The sequence below is a fragment of the Oncorhynchus keta genome, chromosome 11, assembly GCF_023373465.1.
Source record: "Oncorhynchus keta strain PuntledgeMale-10-30-2019 chromosome 11, Oket_V2, whole genome shotgun sequence".
Taxonomy (NCBI): domain Eukaryota; kingdom Metazoa; phylum Chordata; class Actinopteri; order Salmoniformes; family Salmonidae; genus Oncorhynchus; species Oncorhynchus keta.
Genome location: NC_068431.1, coordinates 24,651,126 through 24,664,226, shown reverse-complemented (window position 1 = coordinate 24,664,226; position 13,101 = coordinate 24,651,126). Strand labels below are relative to the sequence as shown.

General features: G+C 42.1%; 1 protein-coding gene across 1 annotated transcript in view; it reads left to right on the top strand.

Annotated features, from left to right (window-relative positions):
• The window catches only part of LOC118389964 (roundabout homolog 3), a 133,844-nt gene that overhangs the window by 15,526 nt on the left and 105,217 nt on the right, over window positions 1–13,101 (top strand). The gene's annotated exons all lie outside the window — the stretch shown is intronic.

Below are 13,101 nucleotides of genomic sequence, written 5' to 3'. Positions count from 1 at the left end.
GTTAGCTTTGCCACAGTATCAAAAAGGAATTTCGGATTGTTCTTATTTTCCTCAATTAAGTTAGAAAAATAGGACGATCGAGCAGCAGTAAGGGCTCTTCGGTACTGCACGGTACCGTCCTTCCAAGCTAGTCGGAAGACTTCCAGTTTGGTGTGGCGCCATTTCCGTTCCAATTTTCTGGAAGCTTGCTTCAGAGCTCGGGTATTTTCTGTGTACCAGGGAGCTAGTTTCTTATGAGACATTTTTTTTTAGTTTTTAGGGGTGCAACTGCATCTAGGGTATTGCGCAAGGTTAAATTGAGATCCTCAGTTAGGTGGTTAACGGATTTTTGTCCTCTGGCGTCCTTGGGTAGGCAGAGGGAGTCTGGAAGGGCATCAAGGAATCTTTGTGTTGTCTGTGAATTTATAGCACGACTTTTGATGTTCCTTGGTTGGGGTCTGAGCAGATTATTTGTTGCAATTGCAAACGTAATAAAATGGTGGTCCGATAGTCCAGGATTATGAGGAAAACATTAAGATCCACAACATTTATTCCATGGGACAAAACTAGGTCCAGCGTATGACTGTGACAGTGAGTGGGTCCAGAGACATGTTGGACAAAACCCACTGAGTCGATGATGGCTCCAAAAGCCTTTTGGAGTGGGTCTGTGGACTTTTCCATGTGAATATTAAAGTCACCAAAGATTAGAATATTATCTGCAATGACTACAAGGTCTGATAGGAATTCAGGGAACTCAGTGAAACGCTGTATATGGCCCAGGAGGCCTGTAAACAGTAGCTATAAAAAGTGATTGAGTAGGCTGCATAGATTTCATGACTAGAAGCTCAAAAGACAAAACGTCATTTTTTTTTTTTTGTAAATTGAAATTTGCTATCGTAAATGTTAGCAACACCTCCGCCTTTGCGGGATGCACGGGGGGATATGGTCACTAGTGTAGCCAGGAGGTGAGGCCTCATTTAACACAGTAAATTCATCAGGCTTAAGCCATGTTTCAGTCAGGCCAATCACATCAAGATTATGATCAGTGATTAGTTCATTGACTATAATTGCCTTTGAAGTAAGGGATCTAACATTAAGTAGCCCTATTTTGAGATGTGAGGTATCATGATCTCTTTCAGTAATGACAGGAATGGAGGTGGTCTTTATCCTAGTGAGATTGCTAAGGCGAACACCGCCATGTTTAGTTTTGCCCAACCTAGGTCGAGGCACAGACACGGTCTCAATGGTGATAGCTGAGCTGACTACACTGACTATGCTAGTGGCAGACTCCACTATGCTGGCAGGCTGGCTAATAGCCTGCTGCCTGGCCTGCACCCTATTTCATTGTGGAGCTAGAGGAGTTAGAGCCCTGTCTATGTTGGCAGATAAGATGAGAGCACCCCTCCAGCTAGGATGGAGTCCGTCACTCCTCAGCAGGTCAGGCTTGGTCCTGTTTGTGGGTGAGTCCCAGAAAGAGGGCCAATTATCTACAAATTCTATCTTTTGGAGGGGCAGAAAACAGTTTTCAACCAGCGATTGAGTTGTGAGACTCTGCTGTAGAGCTCATCACTCCCCTAACTGGGAGGGGGCCAGAGACAATTACTCGATGCCGACACATCTTTCTAGCTGATATGCACGCAGAAGCTATGTTGCGCTTGGTGATCTCTGACTGTTTCATCCTAACATCGTTGGTGCCGACGTGGATAACAATATCTCTATACTCTACACTCGCCAGTTTTAGCTTTAGCCAGCACCATCTTCAGATTAGCCTTAACGTCGGTAGCCCTGCCCCGGGTAAACAGTGTATGATCGCTGGATGATTCGCTTTAAGTCTAATACTGCGGGTAATGGAGTCGCCAATGACTAGAGTTTTCAATTTGTCAGAGCTAATGGTGGGAAGCTTCGGCGTCTCAGACCCCGTAACGGGAGGAGTAGAGACCAGAGAAGACTCGGCCTCTGACACCGACCCGCTGCTTAATGGGGAGAACCGGTTGAAAGTTTCTGTCTGCTGAATGAGCGACACCGGTTGAGCGTTCCTACAGCATTTCCTTCCAGAAACCGTGAGAAAGTTGTCCGGCTGCGGGGACTGTGCCAGGGGATTTATACTACTATCTGTACTTACTGGTGGCACAGACGCTGTTTCATCCTTTCCTACACTGAAATTACCCTTGCCTAACGATTGCGTCTGAAGCTGGGCTTGCAGTACAGCTATCCTCGCCGTAAGGCGAGCACAGCGGCTGCAATTAGAAGGCATCATGTTAATGTTACTACTTAGCTTCGGATGTTGGAGGTCCTGACGAATCGCGTCCGGAGTGAAAAAGTTGAGGAAAAAATAAATAAATATATGAACGGTAATTAAAAAGTGAAACCCGTAAAGTTGTCAGGTAGCAAAATAGGTTGGCAACAAAACGCACAGCAATTCGAAAACAAGTGCCACTGTGTGTAAACTGCTGCTATCTCCCCCAGCTGTGGTGGTGGGCTGGCCTCAGTGGAACCCCCAAACCAGGAACTCATTCTGGGATACAGTCTCACACGCCCCAGTGATATGATACAGCTAATGTAACAGTATGACTTTTAAACCGTCCCCTCGCCCATACCCGGGCGCGAACCAGGGACCCTCTGCACACATCAACAACAGTCATCCACGAAGCATCGTTACCCATCGCTCCACAAGAGCCGCGGCCCTTGCAGAGCAAGGGGAAATACTACTTCAAGGTCTCAGAGCAAGTGACGTAACCGATTGAAACGCTATTTAGCGCACACCGCTAACTAAGCTAGCCGTTTCACATCCGTTACACTAAGCAGGGGCTCCACTGTTGCACTCACTGACAATTTATTAGTGATCTGCCTTTTACACCCCTGCCTCTACGCTAAGTAAAATTACTGCCTGTAGTCTGAAACCGACCGCTCTTTGTGAAACGTGATCGGTTGCAAAGTTGTTTTCCAGATGTCGCTGTTGTTTGGTTAATGATTATAAAGAAATAAGAAAATACTTGTTAGCATCTCTCTGAATTAGTTTTCAGTGGGATCAAATGTAGAAAGAGTTAAGCACAGGTAAAACTTGAGGGTGGCTTGTGCATCGCTGTAGCCTTCATGCAAAGTGACAACCCCTGGAAAACTCAGCACATGAAGCATCAATATCTCTCTTATGATTCCACTCTCTATTCTCCCACACCTCCTCCTCCTTTCCCTCTCTCATGTACAATTGACAGTGTTAGTAGGGGAGAGTGGGGCATGTTGACCCATTTCTTTTTAACATTCGGCATCACTACTTCAAGGAAAATATAGTATTATTTCTAACAAAGCTGTCTACGTATATTTCAGGATATAATCAGAATTCATGTAAACATTACTGAAAACAAAGTGGTCCCACAACTTACCCCAGGTATGGGGTAAATTGAGAATAAGGATAGGGTAAGTTGAGCCCCCTTGGGGTAACATGTTATACTTCTACTGATTTCTGTACTGAATTGTGTTTATTTCACAAACACAATCACAATAACATTTTTGGCTTTTAGGCAGTGACCCTTGCCAAGGATGTGGCCTGTGGTGTCCAACATGATAGATGTTGCTGTTTCTTGAAAAACTTGAACCAATAAAGCCCTAGAAAAAGGATGATGAGTTTAATTCATGGATGGGGTTGTGGTATATTGTACATCTTAAATGTATGCCTACATTCATATTCTTGCTGTTCAATATCACTTACCCACTCCAATTCGTAGGCAAGCTCTCTGCATTTGAGGCTTCTAAAGGTACGGTAGTGTTGGTAATGCTGGTAGTGTTTGCCGGCCGAGAGTACTTAGCACCTCTGAACAGAGTGCAGGTAATTTGCAAACCAAGTACAAACCGATTCTACATGTCTCTGTGAACGAACAGCAGATGAACGGTAGACCGTCATTAGGTGCAATGTGTTTTCTCCTTAATACTAGAACCGCTGAGCCTCGAGGGACCCCCCCTTCAAGCTAGTGAGCAGTCCTTCTTACTGCAACATTCTAACAATGTAATTAATACATGTAATATTTGCTATCGCAAAAAAATATAATTTGTAAATGTTTAGAATACGATTTGTTATGTTGTTCAACACAATAGTATTTGCCTTAGTTTATGTTACTGTAGGCTATATGTAAAAACAAAACAAAAAATATATAAGTTCAAGTGTTCAATCAATTGTATCCATGGAGTGCATTTGGTACAACTTTGAAACAGAAAGCATATGTTAGAACATGGTAACAGCTTATTTTTTATAATTACAAAATAAAATAAATACCCCAACCACCAATATGCACTGTCAGCAAGACGTGAGGTCAAATTATGCATACGGTAAACTAGTCTTGCTAGCTACATTTTCAGATATTACACATTTCTAATTTTGACAGAAAGTTGTTTTCATTTCAAGTGTACTGTTAGCTCACTAGCTAACATTATGTGTATGATCTTATTATTCGTATCTCAGAGCCATTTTCTTGGCTAGTTATAGCCTAATGTTAGCTAGCTAATATTGAACCTGGTTGGTTAGCTACCTGCAGATTCATGCAGGTTATGGTTCATTGTTTACCTATGTCTTGACGAAAGACTCCACTATGCAAGTAACCATTTCAATAGAATGTCACTGGGACAGCTGTTGATAGACGTAGCTAGTAAATTCGCCCTGTAAATTGTTGCCAGCAGCACAGTTGCAGTCAACAACGCGCTGAATAACATAAAAACAGCCTAACCAGCTCTGCTAGTGTGAGTAAAATGTTAATTGATCTGTTCTCTCATTTGTGTCTGGAAGTAGATAGCAAGCTGTCCAACATTGGCCAGTTAGCTTTGGTACTTGACTGCTGTTGTTAGGACAGAATGCTCAGATCAACCCTTAAAGAGATGGGTGGGGCTAAAGCTTAAGAGGGTGTGAACGAATGGGTCCATTTTCTCAAAATGTGTTACTCAAATGCAGTGTATGATATGCCATTTTGTGTCTCTGCTTTTATCCAATGTAAAAAACACTTTTTCAAATTTTTCGACATAAGACCGAATCAAGGCGTACACTTCCTCAAAATAGTCAGAAGTAATCTAAGATAACTCAAGAAATCTGTCAGTTAATTTTTCCTGAAGAGATCTTAGTCACACAATTTTACATCTAAGTAAGATGTTTGGTGCAGTATTTCTCAAGTGCAAATTTTGGCATGAAAACTGAGTTGTCTATCGTTGAATGAAAACAAACACTTCATTGAAGAAACCCTACTGTTGACCAATGACCAACAAAGGGGAGTATACTTCGGCTACTGACTTCGGCTACCGACTTCGGCTTGCCTCGAAAAAATGTGTGCACGAACAACCCTTGCTGAAGACCAAAACAAACATAACGTCACAAAATGTTTTCATAATAATATGCACAAACTATTTGGAACTGTTTCGGATGGGAAGCATGCAGATGCCTTGCGAAGTCCCCTCTCAAAGACAGAGAGAGAGCCTCCGGTCATGATCCCTCTAGCCCCAAGAGCGAGAAGGGAGAAGGAAACACCAGAGCAATTTCCTTTCCAGAGTTGACCCTGGCTTATTTAGTCACTCACAACCAACAGAAGCTCAATTTTGAAGACCACTTTTTGTTGTACCCCGGGTCAAAGAGTAGGCGGTTGGAGAGAAAGCACCTACTCTCCGCCCCCTTCCCTCTCCCAATTTAACATAGGGAAAGGATTGCCCATTTGCAAATAAATTCCCAGGCTTTGGCGAAAGAGAAGAGGAGGAGGTGGAGGAGGGCTGCTGTAAAACAACACACTTCAGTGTAGAGGGAGGGGAGGGCAGTCTGGTAAAAAGAATTGCAGATGAGGGAGGAATAAGAATGTTGGTGGTTTTCTCTTTCTCTTTCCCCTCATGCCTCTCCTCTTGTCCTAATACCTCTGGTTGATAACCCCCTTTAAACTCTCATATGGCGGTCACTTCTATAGTAGCCACTGTACTGGAATTACAATGTGAATGGCTCCTTCCAGCCATGGAGACTTGAAGTCAGAAGTTTTATTTGAGATAGTTGCGGGGCTGAGTTGAAGCAGGGGGTTGACTTAGCTGTGATTTCAAATGGTAAGCCAGTGCATGGATTAATCTTCTCTTTTTAGACTCACAGTGTGATAAGGATTTGAGGTGCTATGTTCTGATAGGCATCCCATGCCTGATTAAATCTCAAGTTCCTCAGGTGGAAATTAAAGAGATTTTTCACGGTGTCAAAATGTCTGACTCCGACTCAGCTAAGATGTCATCAGTGTTTTATGCTCAGGTTTGCCCCGCAGGGAGATGAAAGCAGGGTCTTCTCACATACTTTACCTCATGTGTCATAACTGCCATGAGAGTACTTTGGAGGTATGTGGGGTGGTGGTTAGCAAGCTAGCTAGTTGTGTGGGGGGATGTTTAGCAAGCTAGCTGTATCAATTAGTCTTCTGTACGTTGGTGAGTGTTGACCTCAAGGATTTCTCATGTGCTTGAATGAAGAAGACAATTATTCAATTGACCTCTAATGTCTTAGGGGGGTTGAGCCTGTTGAAATGAAGATTTGAATTTGAACTTTTTTCCCAGGTCAAACCAAGACAGAATTGCCAAATGCCTCCAGGGACCACATGTTAGTTGATGTGGTGAATTTGTGTGGTAAAAATAGTGTTAATCCATTATTTAATTATATTTTGACTACTAGAAAACACAAAGAAAAGGTTTAATATGATCTTCATTCCATTTGTGAGAAGTTGCGCTAAATTGCTAGTGTCTCTTTTAAATCTTGAACAATGTTAGCCCCGTGCAAATGATTTGTCCCCCTCGGCCCGTCTTTCATCAGAATGTCAGTCAAGTCAGTACTTAAGTGATTTGTGGGAGTTGGGTGACGTGCAGATTGAGTTAACTTCCCCAGAGAAGTTGATCAATCTGCTTAGCGGGTAAAAGCCCACCAGGATAGACATTGTGAAATAAATAGTGGGGGGAGATGGCATGGAGATGGAATCCACTATGGATGCTGGTACTGTCTCTTTTTTCAGATGACAAGGTCAAACCAATCCACTCGCTAACTTGAAGAAGAGAAAAACGCACAGCCACAGCAGTTTTTCATTCTCCAGTATAGAATGATATTTGAAGTCTGAACAAGATTATGTTCCCGTACTAAGGCCATTGTGTTACTTTCTTTCTCTCTCAATTCACTTTATTGGCATGGGAAACATGAAATGGATGTGAAATGGATAAACAAAAGTGAAATAAACAATAAAAAGTTACAAGTAAATATTACACTCACACAAGTTCCAAAAGAATAAAGACATTTCAAATGTCGTATTATGTCTATATACATTGTTGTAGTGATGGGAAAATTCTCTCACTCTCACTCTCACTCACTTAGACTTAGATCTACTCTCCAGCTATGAAAGGTCTGTCTAAGATTTGGAATGAAGTATTTTTTTCTTGTGACTGTGCATTTATGCCTATTTACTCTAATAACATTGACACAGTCCTAATGTTTCGTGCTGATGCTGATCGTGCATCAGTTTATTAGTTTAGCATTTGTCCCTGTCATTTTGAGGCTTACCCGACGAACATGTAATACTCAAATTTACTCTCATCCTTTGCTGTTAATCAGCCATGATAGCTTGCTGTGGAGTCTTAGTGGGTATGACAATATTGTATAGCATGTTCTTCTCATGAGGCTATTTGTATGTTTAAAAAAAAAAGTTTAAAAAAAACAATACACATAGCCTACTTTGCAGTAGCCTACATTGCACTTCAAATGCTCCTCAGGTCAGTTAAGGAAACCCAAACCATTGCACATCTTTCTGCCTTTGGACTAGGGCTGTAGCGGTGACATAAGTCATGACCGCAGTCAAATTCAATGTGACAGTTGAGTCACCGTAATATATATATATATTTTTAATTTTACCTTTATTTAACCAGGCAAGTCAGTTAAGAACATATTCTTATTTTCAATGACGGCCTGGGAACAGTGGGTTAACTGCCTGTTCAGGGGCAGAACGACAGATTTGTACCTTGTCAGCTCGGGGGTTTGAACTCGCAACCTTCCGGTTACTAGTCCAACTGCTCTTACCACTAGGCTACACTGCCGCCCCAAATATATATATCCTATCCTTATATCCTCTTATACACTCTGGACATGCGTTGGTAGTACGCAACTTGCTAATGACGTTGCTAATGGCCTGGTACTAAGCACTCTAATGTCCCTCTAACCACTCTGACATCAATGCAAATGCGATCAAAAATCACATCTAACACTTATCATCAAAACAGAATCATGCTTTTAAAACTCACCTCACTGTGATGATCAATTTGAAGAAAGAAGTTCAACACCAGGTTAAAACTGAGTGGAATAAGCATAGGGCTATATGAGCCCAAGCTCCCCCAAAACAGAAGTGAAATAATGATTGTGTTGTTATACAATACATAGCCTAATAGCCTACAGCATATAATGCATGGCAGAAAAACAAACAAACAACTGATTTAAGATGTCTTTGGTACACAACTGGTATATAATCAAAAATGTAACAAATTCTAGTTGTAGCCTTTGAGTGTGGACTGTATTATTAGGCATACAGGATGGACTGTTACCTTGTGCTACGCTCCAAACTGTCTTTCCTTGAGTCTGGGGGAGAATGTATAAGCCTAGGTGATGCTGTTGGTTCATTGATTGTGCAGGGCGGCTCACAGAGTTAGCCTATCATTATAGTGAGTTTGTACTTGATTTTGAATAGCCTAGTAATAGGGCCTTTTTATATTTTCATAATGAATAGGCTGTCATATTACCGTTAGCTACAGAATATCTCACCACTGTGTGTTTCCTTCGCTTCTCTTCTCTCTCCTCTTCATTCCTTTCTTGAGAGAGGGGCTGTCAACAGTTTAATGAAATATGTTTAGTTGTGACAACATGTTACTTTTGATGTTCCTGAACAGATTTCACTTGGTTTCCCAAATTAAGCACAGTTAGCTGCAGGAACAGGTTTGGCGAGCCCATGTCATACAGAGTTTGGATGGAATATCACCTGCCGCGCAGAGAGAGGCTGCATGTTCCTCAAACAGTGGTTGATTCATGGGGTGAAATATTCAAATTATGATCAAGTTTATTGGTCGCGTACACAGATTTGCAGATGTTATTGCAGAGGCGCATGACAGCCTGCTTGGAGTTTGCCAAAAGGCACCTAAAGGATTACCAGACCATGAGAAACAAGATTCTCTGATCTGATGAAACTCTTTGGCCTGAATGCCAAGTGCCACGTCTGGAGGAAATCTGGCACCATGCCTACGGTGAAGCATGGTAGTGGCAGCATCATGCTGTGGTGATGTTTGTCAGCGGCAGGGACTGGAAGACTATTCAGGATCAAGGGAAAGATGAATGGAGCGGAGAAATCCTTGATGAAAATTTTCACCAGAGCGCTCAGGACCTCAGACTGGGGCGAAGGTTCACCTTCCAACAGGACAACAACAACAACAACACACAGCCAAGACAATTGGGACACGTCTCTGAATGTCCTTGAGTGGTCCAGCCAGAGCCCAGACTTGAACCCGATTGAACATCTCTGGAGAGACCTGAAAATAGCTGTGCAGCGACTCTCCCTATCCGACCTCACAGAGCTTGAGAGGATCTACTGAGAAGAATGGCAGAAACACCCCAAATACAGGTGTGTACTGGCAAAAGGGTCTCATTACTTATGTAAACGTATATTTCAGTTTATTCTTTTTAATAAATTGTCAAACATTTCTAAAAACCAGTTTTTTATTTTTCCATTATGTGTAGATTGATGAGGACAATTAAAAATAAAATGTTGAGTAAGGTTGTAACGTAACTAAATGTGGATAAAGTCAAGGGGTCTGAGTACTTTCTGAATGCACTGTATGTTTAGATTTTTTGACATTCTAAGATTCGTATCATTCAAAACTAAGGTTGCCAGATAACTCTAAATCTAGTGTATAGGACCTATTTCAACATATCACTTTTATGGTCAACATAGCCACATCACATGCGCACTCGCTCTGGAATGTGAAAAATATCCTTTCTGTTTTATTCAGCAATGTTAAATTACGTTTTTCTTACTATAAAATCAAATAATATATACCGTAATATATACTGAACAAAAATATAACGCAAAATGTATAGTCTTGGTCCCATGTTTCATGAGGTGAAATGAAAGATCCCAGAAATGTTCCATAAGCACAAAAAGTGTATTTCTCATGTCTCTTTATACCTGCCTAAAATAAATGATGGATTCATTGTGATTCATTGTGGTGTAATTTTTTTTAGTTAGTGATTTAGTAGACTTTTTTAAATGGAGTTATTCCAAAGGAGAGCATCATCAACTTGTATGTGAAGAGGCCTGGAGATGCTAAACATGTTTATGCTAATTAACAGTCAATTACAGCACTACTACACAAATACAATGCCAGCATAACGTTCAGCCACACAAACACTATCTAGATACTAATACTTTTTTCCCTCACTGTAGCTAATTTAGCTTAATCAACAACCTGACTCAAAAGAGGAATGCTATTTATGATAGCTAGTTGGCTAAGGCTATCCAACATTGGAACTCTTCCAAGTCAAGGTATGCTTTCAGTTTTATTAAAGTATGTGGACACCTGCTTGTCGAAATCATGGACATTAATATGGAGTTGGTACCCCCTTAGCTGCTATAACAGCCTCCACTCTTCCGGGAAAGCTTTCCACTAGGTGTTGGAACATTGCTGCGAGGACTTGCTTCCTTTCAGCCACATGAGCATTAGTTAGGTCGGGTGCTGACGTTGTGCGATTAGGGCTGGCTTGCAGTTGGTGTTCCAAATCATTCCAAAGGTGTTCGATGGGGTTGAGGTCAGGGCTCTGTGTAGGCCAGTCAAGTTTTTTCACACCGATCTCGACGAATGATATCTGTATGGATCTCGCTTTGTATACGGGGCATTGTCATGCTGAAACAGGAAAAGGCATTCCCCAAACTGTTGCCACAAAGTTGGAAGCACATAATCATCTAGAATGTCATTGTATGCTGTAGTTTTAAGATTTCCCTTCACTGGAACTAAGGGGCCTCGCCCGAACCATGAACAGCCCAATACCACTATTCCTCCTCCACCAAACATTACAGTTGGCACTATGCATTGAGGCAGGTAGTTGTCATTGCAGCCGCCAAACCCAGATTCATCCGTCGGACTGCCAGATGGTGAAGGGTGATTCATCACTCCAGAAAACACATTTCCACTGCTCTAGAGTCCAATGGAGGTGAGCTTTACACCACTCAAGCCAACGATTGGTATTGCGCATGGTGATCTTAGGCTTGTGTGCGGCTGCTTGGCCATTGAAACCCATTTCATGAAGCTCCCGAAGAACAGTTATTGTGCTGAAGTTGCTTCCAGAGGCAGTTTGGAACTTGGTAGTGAGTTTTGCAATCGAGACAGACGATCTTTACGTGCTACACACTTCAGCACATTTCCACCTCACAATAACAGCACTTACAGTTGACTGGGGCAGCTTTAGCAGGGCAGAAGTTTGACTCACTAACTTGTTGGAAAGGTGGCATCTTATGACGGTGCCACGTTGAAAGTCACTGAGCTCTTCATTCTACTGCCAATGTTTGTCTATGGAGATAGCATGGAAGTGTGCTCCATTTTATACACCTGTCAGCAACGAGTGTAGCTGAATTAGCCGAAGGGGTGTCCACATACTATATAAGGTGTAGCTATGTTGACTATGATGGTAACAACAATGTAGGCTGTGTGTAGCGGTTAGTGGTTATGGTATGAAGGTTTGGGTTACCAACTCAGTGGCCTCAGCGGTTAGAGTATCCACTCTGAGATTGGAAGCCTGTAAAGATGGGACCTGATGTGTCTCTGCTTGGCAATCAACATTTAGGAGATAGATTGGGGGTAAGACCCTGCGATAGACTAGCGTCCTGTCCAGGGTGTGTATTTCTATGTCAAGCTGCCTCACGCTACAGAAACAAAAGATAGGCTCCTGCCCTATGATTAGTTCCGGATCGCACAAGGGAAGGCTACTTAGGAAGGTTTGGAGAGGTTTTTTCACCTGGTCACAGACTGCACTGAAGTCCACAAGCAAAGGGAAAATGTGAGAGGAGGAGGACGCATAGATGCAAGAAGGAATTTTACAACGAGCAATGTGATGATGCTGTTTGTATGTGGCTGCTATGAAAGTGAACTGTGTGTGCGGGTGATCAGGTGTGTGTTCATTCTGATTCCGATTCTGTTGGAAAAGGTTTCTTAAGTGGTGCAGTGGTCTAAAGCACTACAGACACCCTGGTTCGAATCCAGGTTGTATCACATTTGCCTAATATTTAGCTAATTTCAAGTTGAGCAAAATAATGTATTCTTCTCCTTTAAAAACCTTTGCATAACATTTTGCTCCATTTCCTGTTAGGTGCTTGGTTGCTTTAAAAATGCCCACATAACATTAGCTCAGTCTCAGACCACAGTCCCTTCCCCTTTAAAAACCTTTGCTTAACGTTCCCACATGGGCTGCTCTGACAGGCCCGGCCTGTAATATTTATGAAGGAGCTCTTAAAGCCCGGTCATGCTGGGTTTCCCGACAACCTTCCACCAACCCCCTCAACGTAAATCTGTCCAGCTTTTCTACACCCTAAAAGCTATTAGCTGAGTATCAGTTGGTCCTATACTGTTCTTCTGCAGAGTCTGCCCTAGAGGGAAGACAACTAACACAAACAAATGGAGAGTAGTTTCTTGTTTAGTAGACCGTCAGATTCTGTGTTATACTTGGTTATAGGCATGAGTAGACCAAGCTCTGCTGGAATACGGGTTATTTGTGCTCGTCAAGAGACAGTATTCAAGTTATGATTTAGCAACCAGTTCAAGGATTTGCTTAGAAAGGCTTATCATTCTCTATGATAACGATCCATGATACTCTAAGATATTAGACACTAAATAAGGTCAAGCTATCACATTTGCTGTTTAACATATGATTTGAAATTCCATCTACCAGTTAGTGCATACTTTACATCAAGATTCCACACATTGCTTCCATAAGAAAGTAATAGGTTTGAGCGAGGGTCCATCACTCAACACAATCATCATGTATCGCCTCCATCAACTAAAAGCCATCTACCTTTGACTTGTTAATCCTATAACCCTGGAGGATTCGACCGTGGAGGGAAA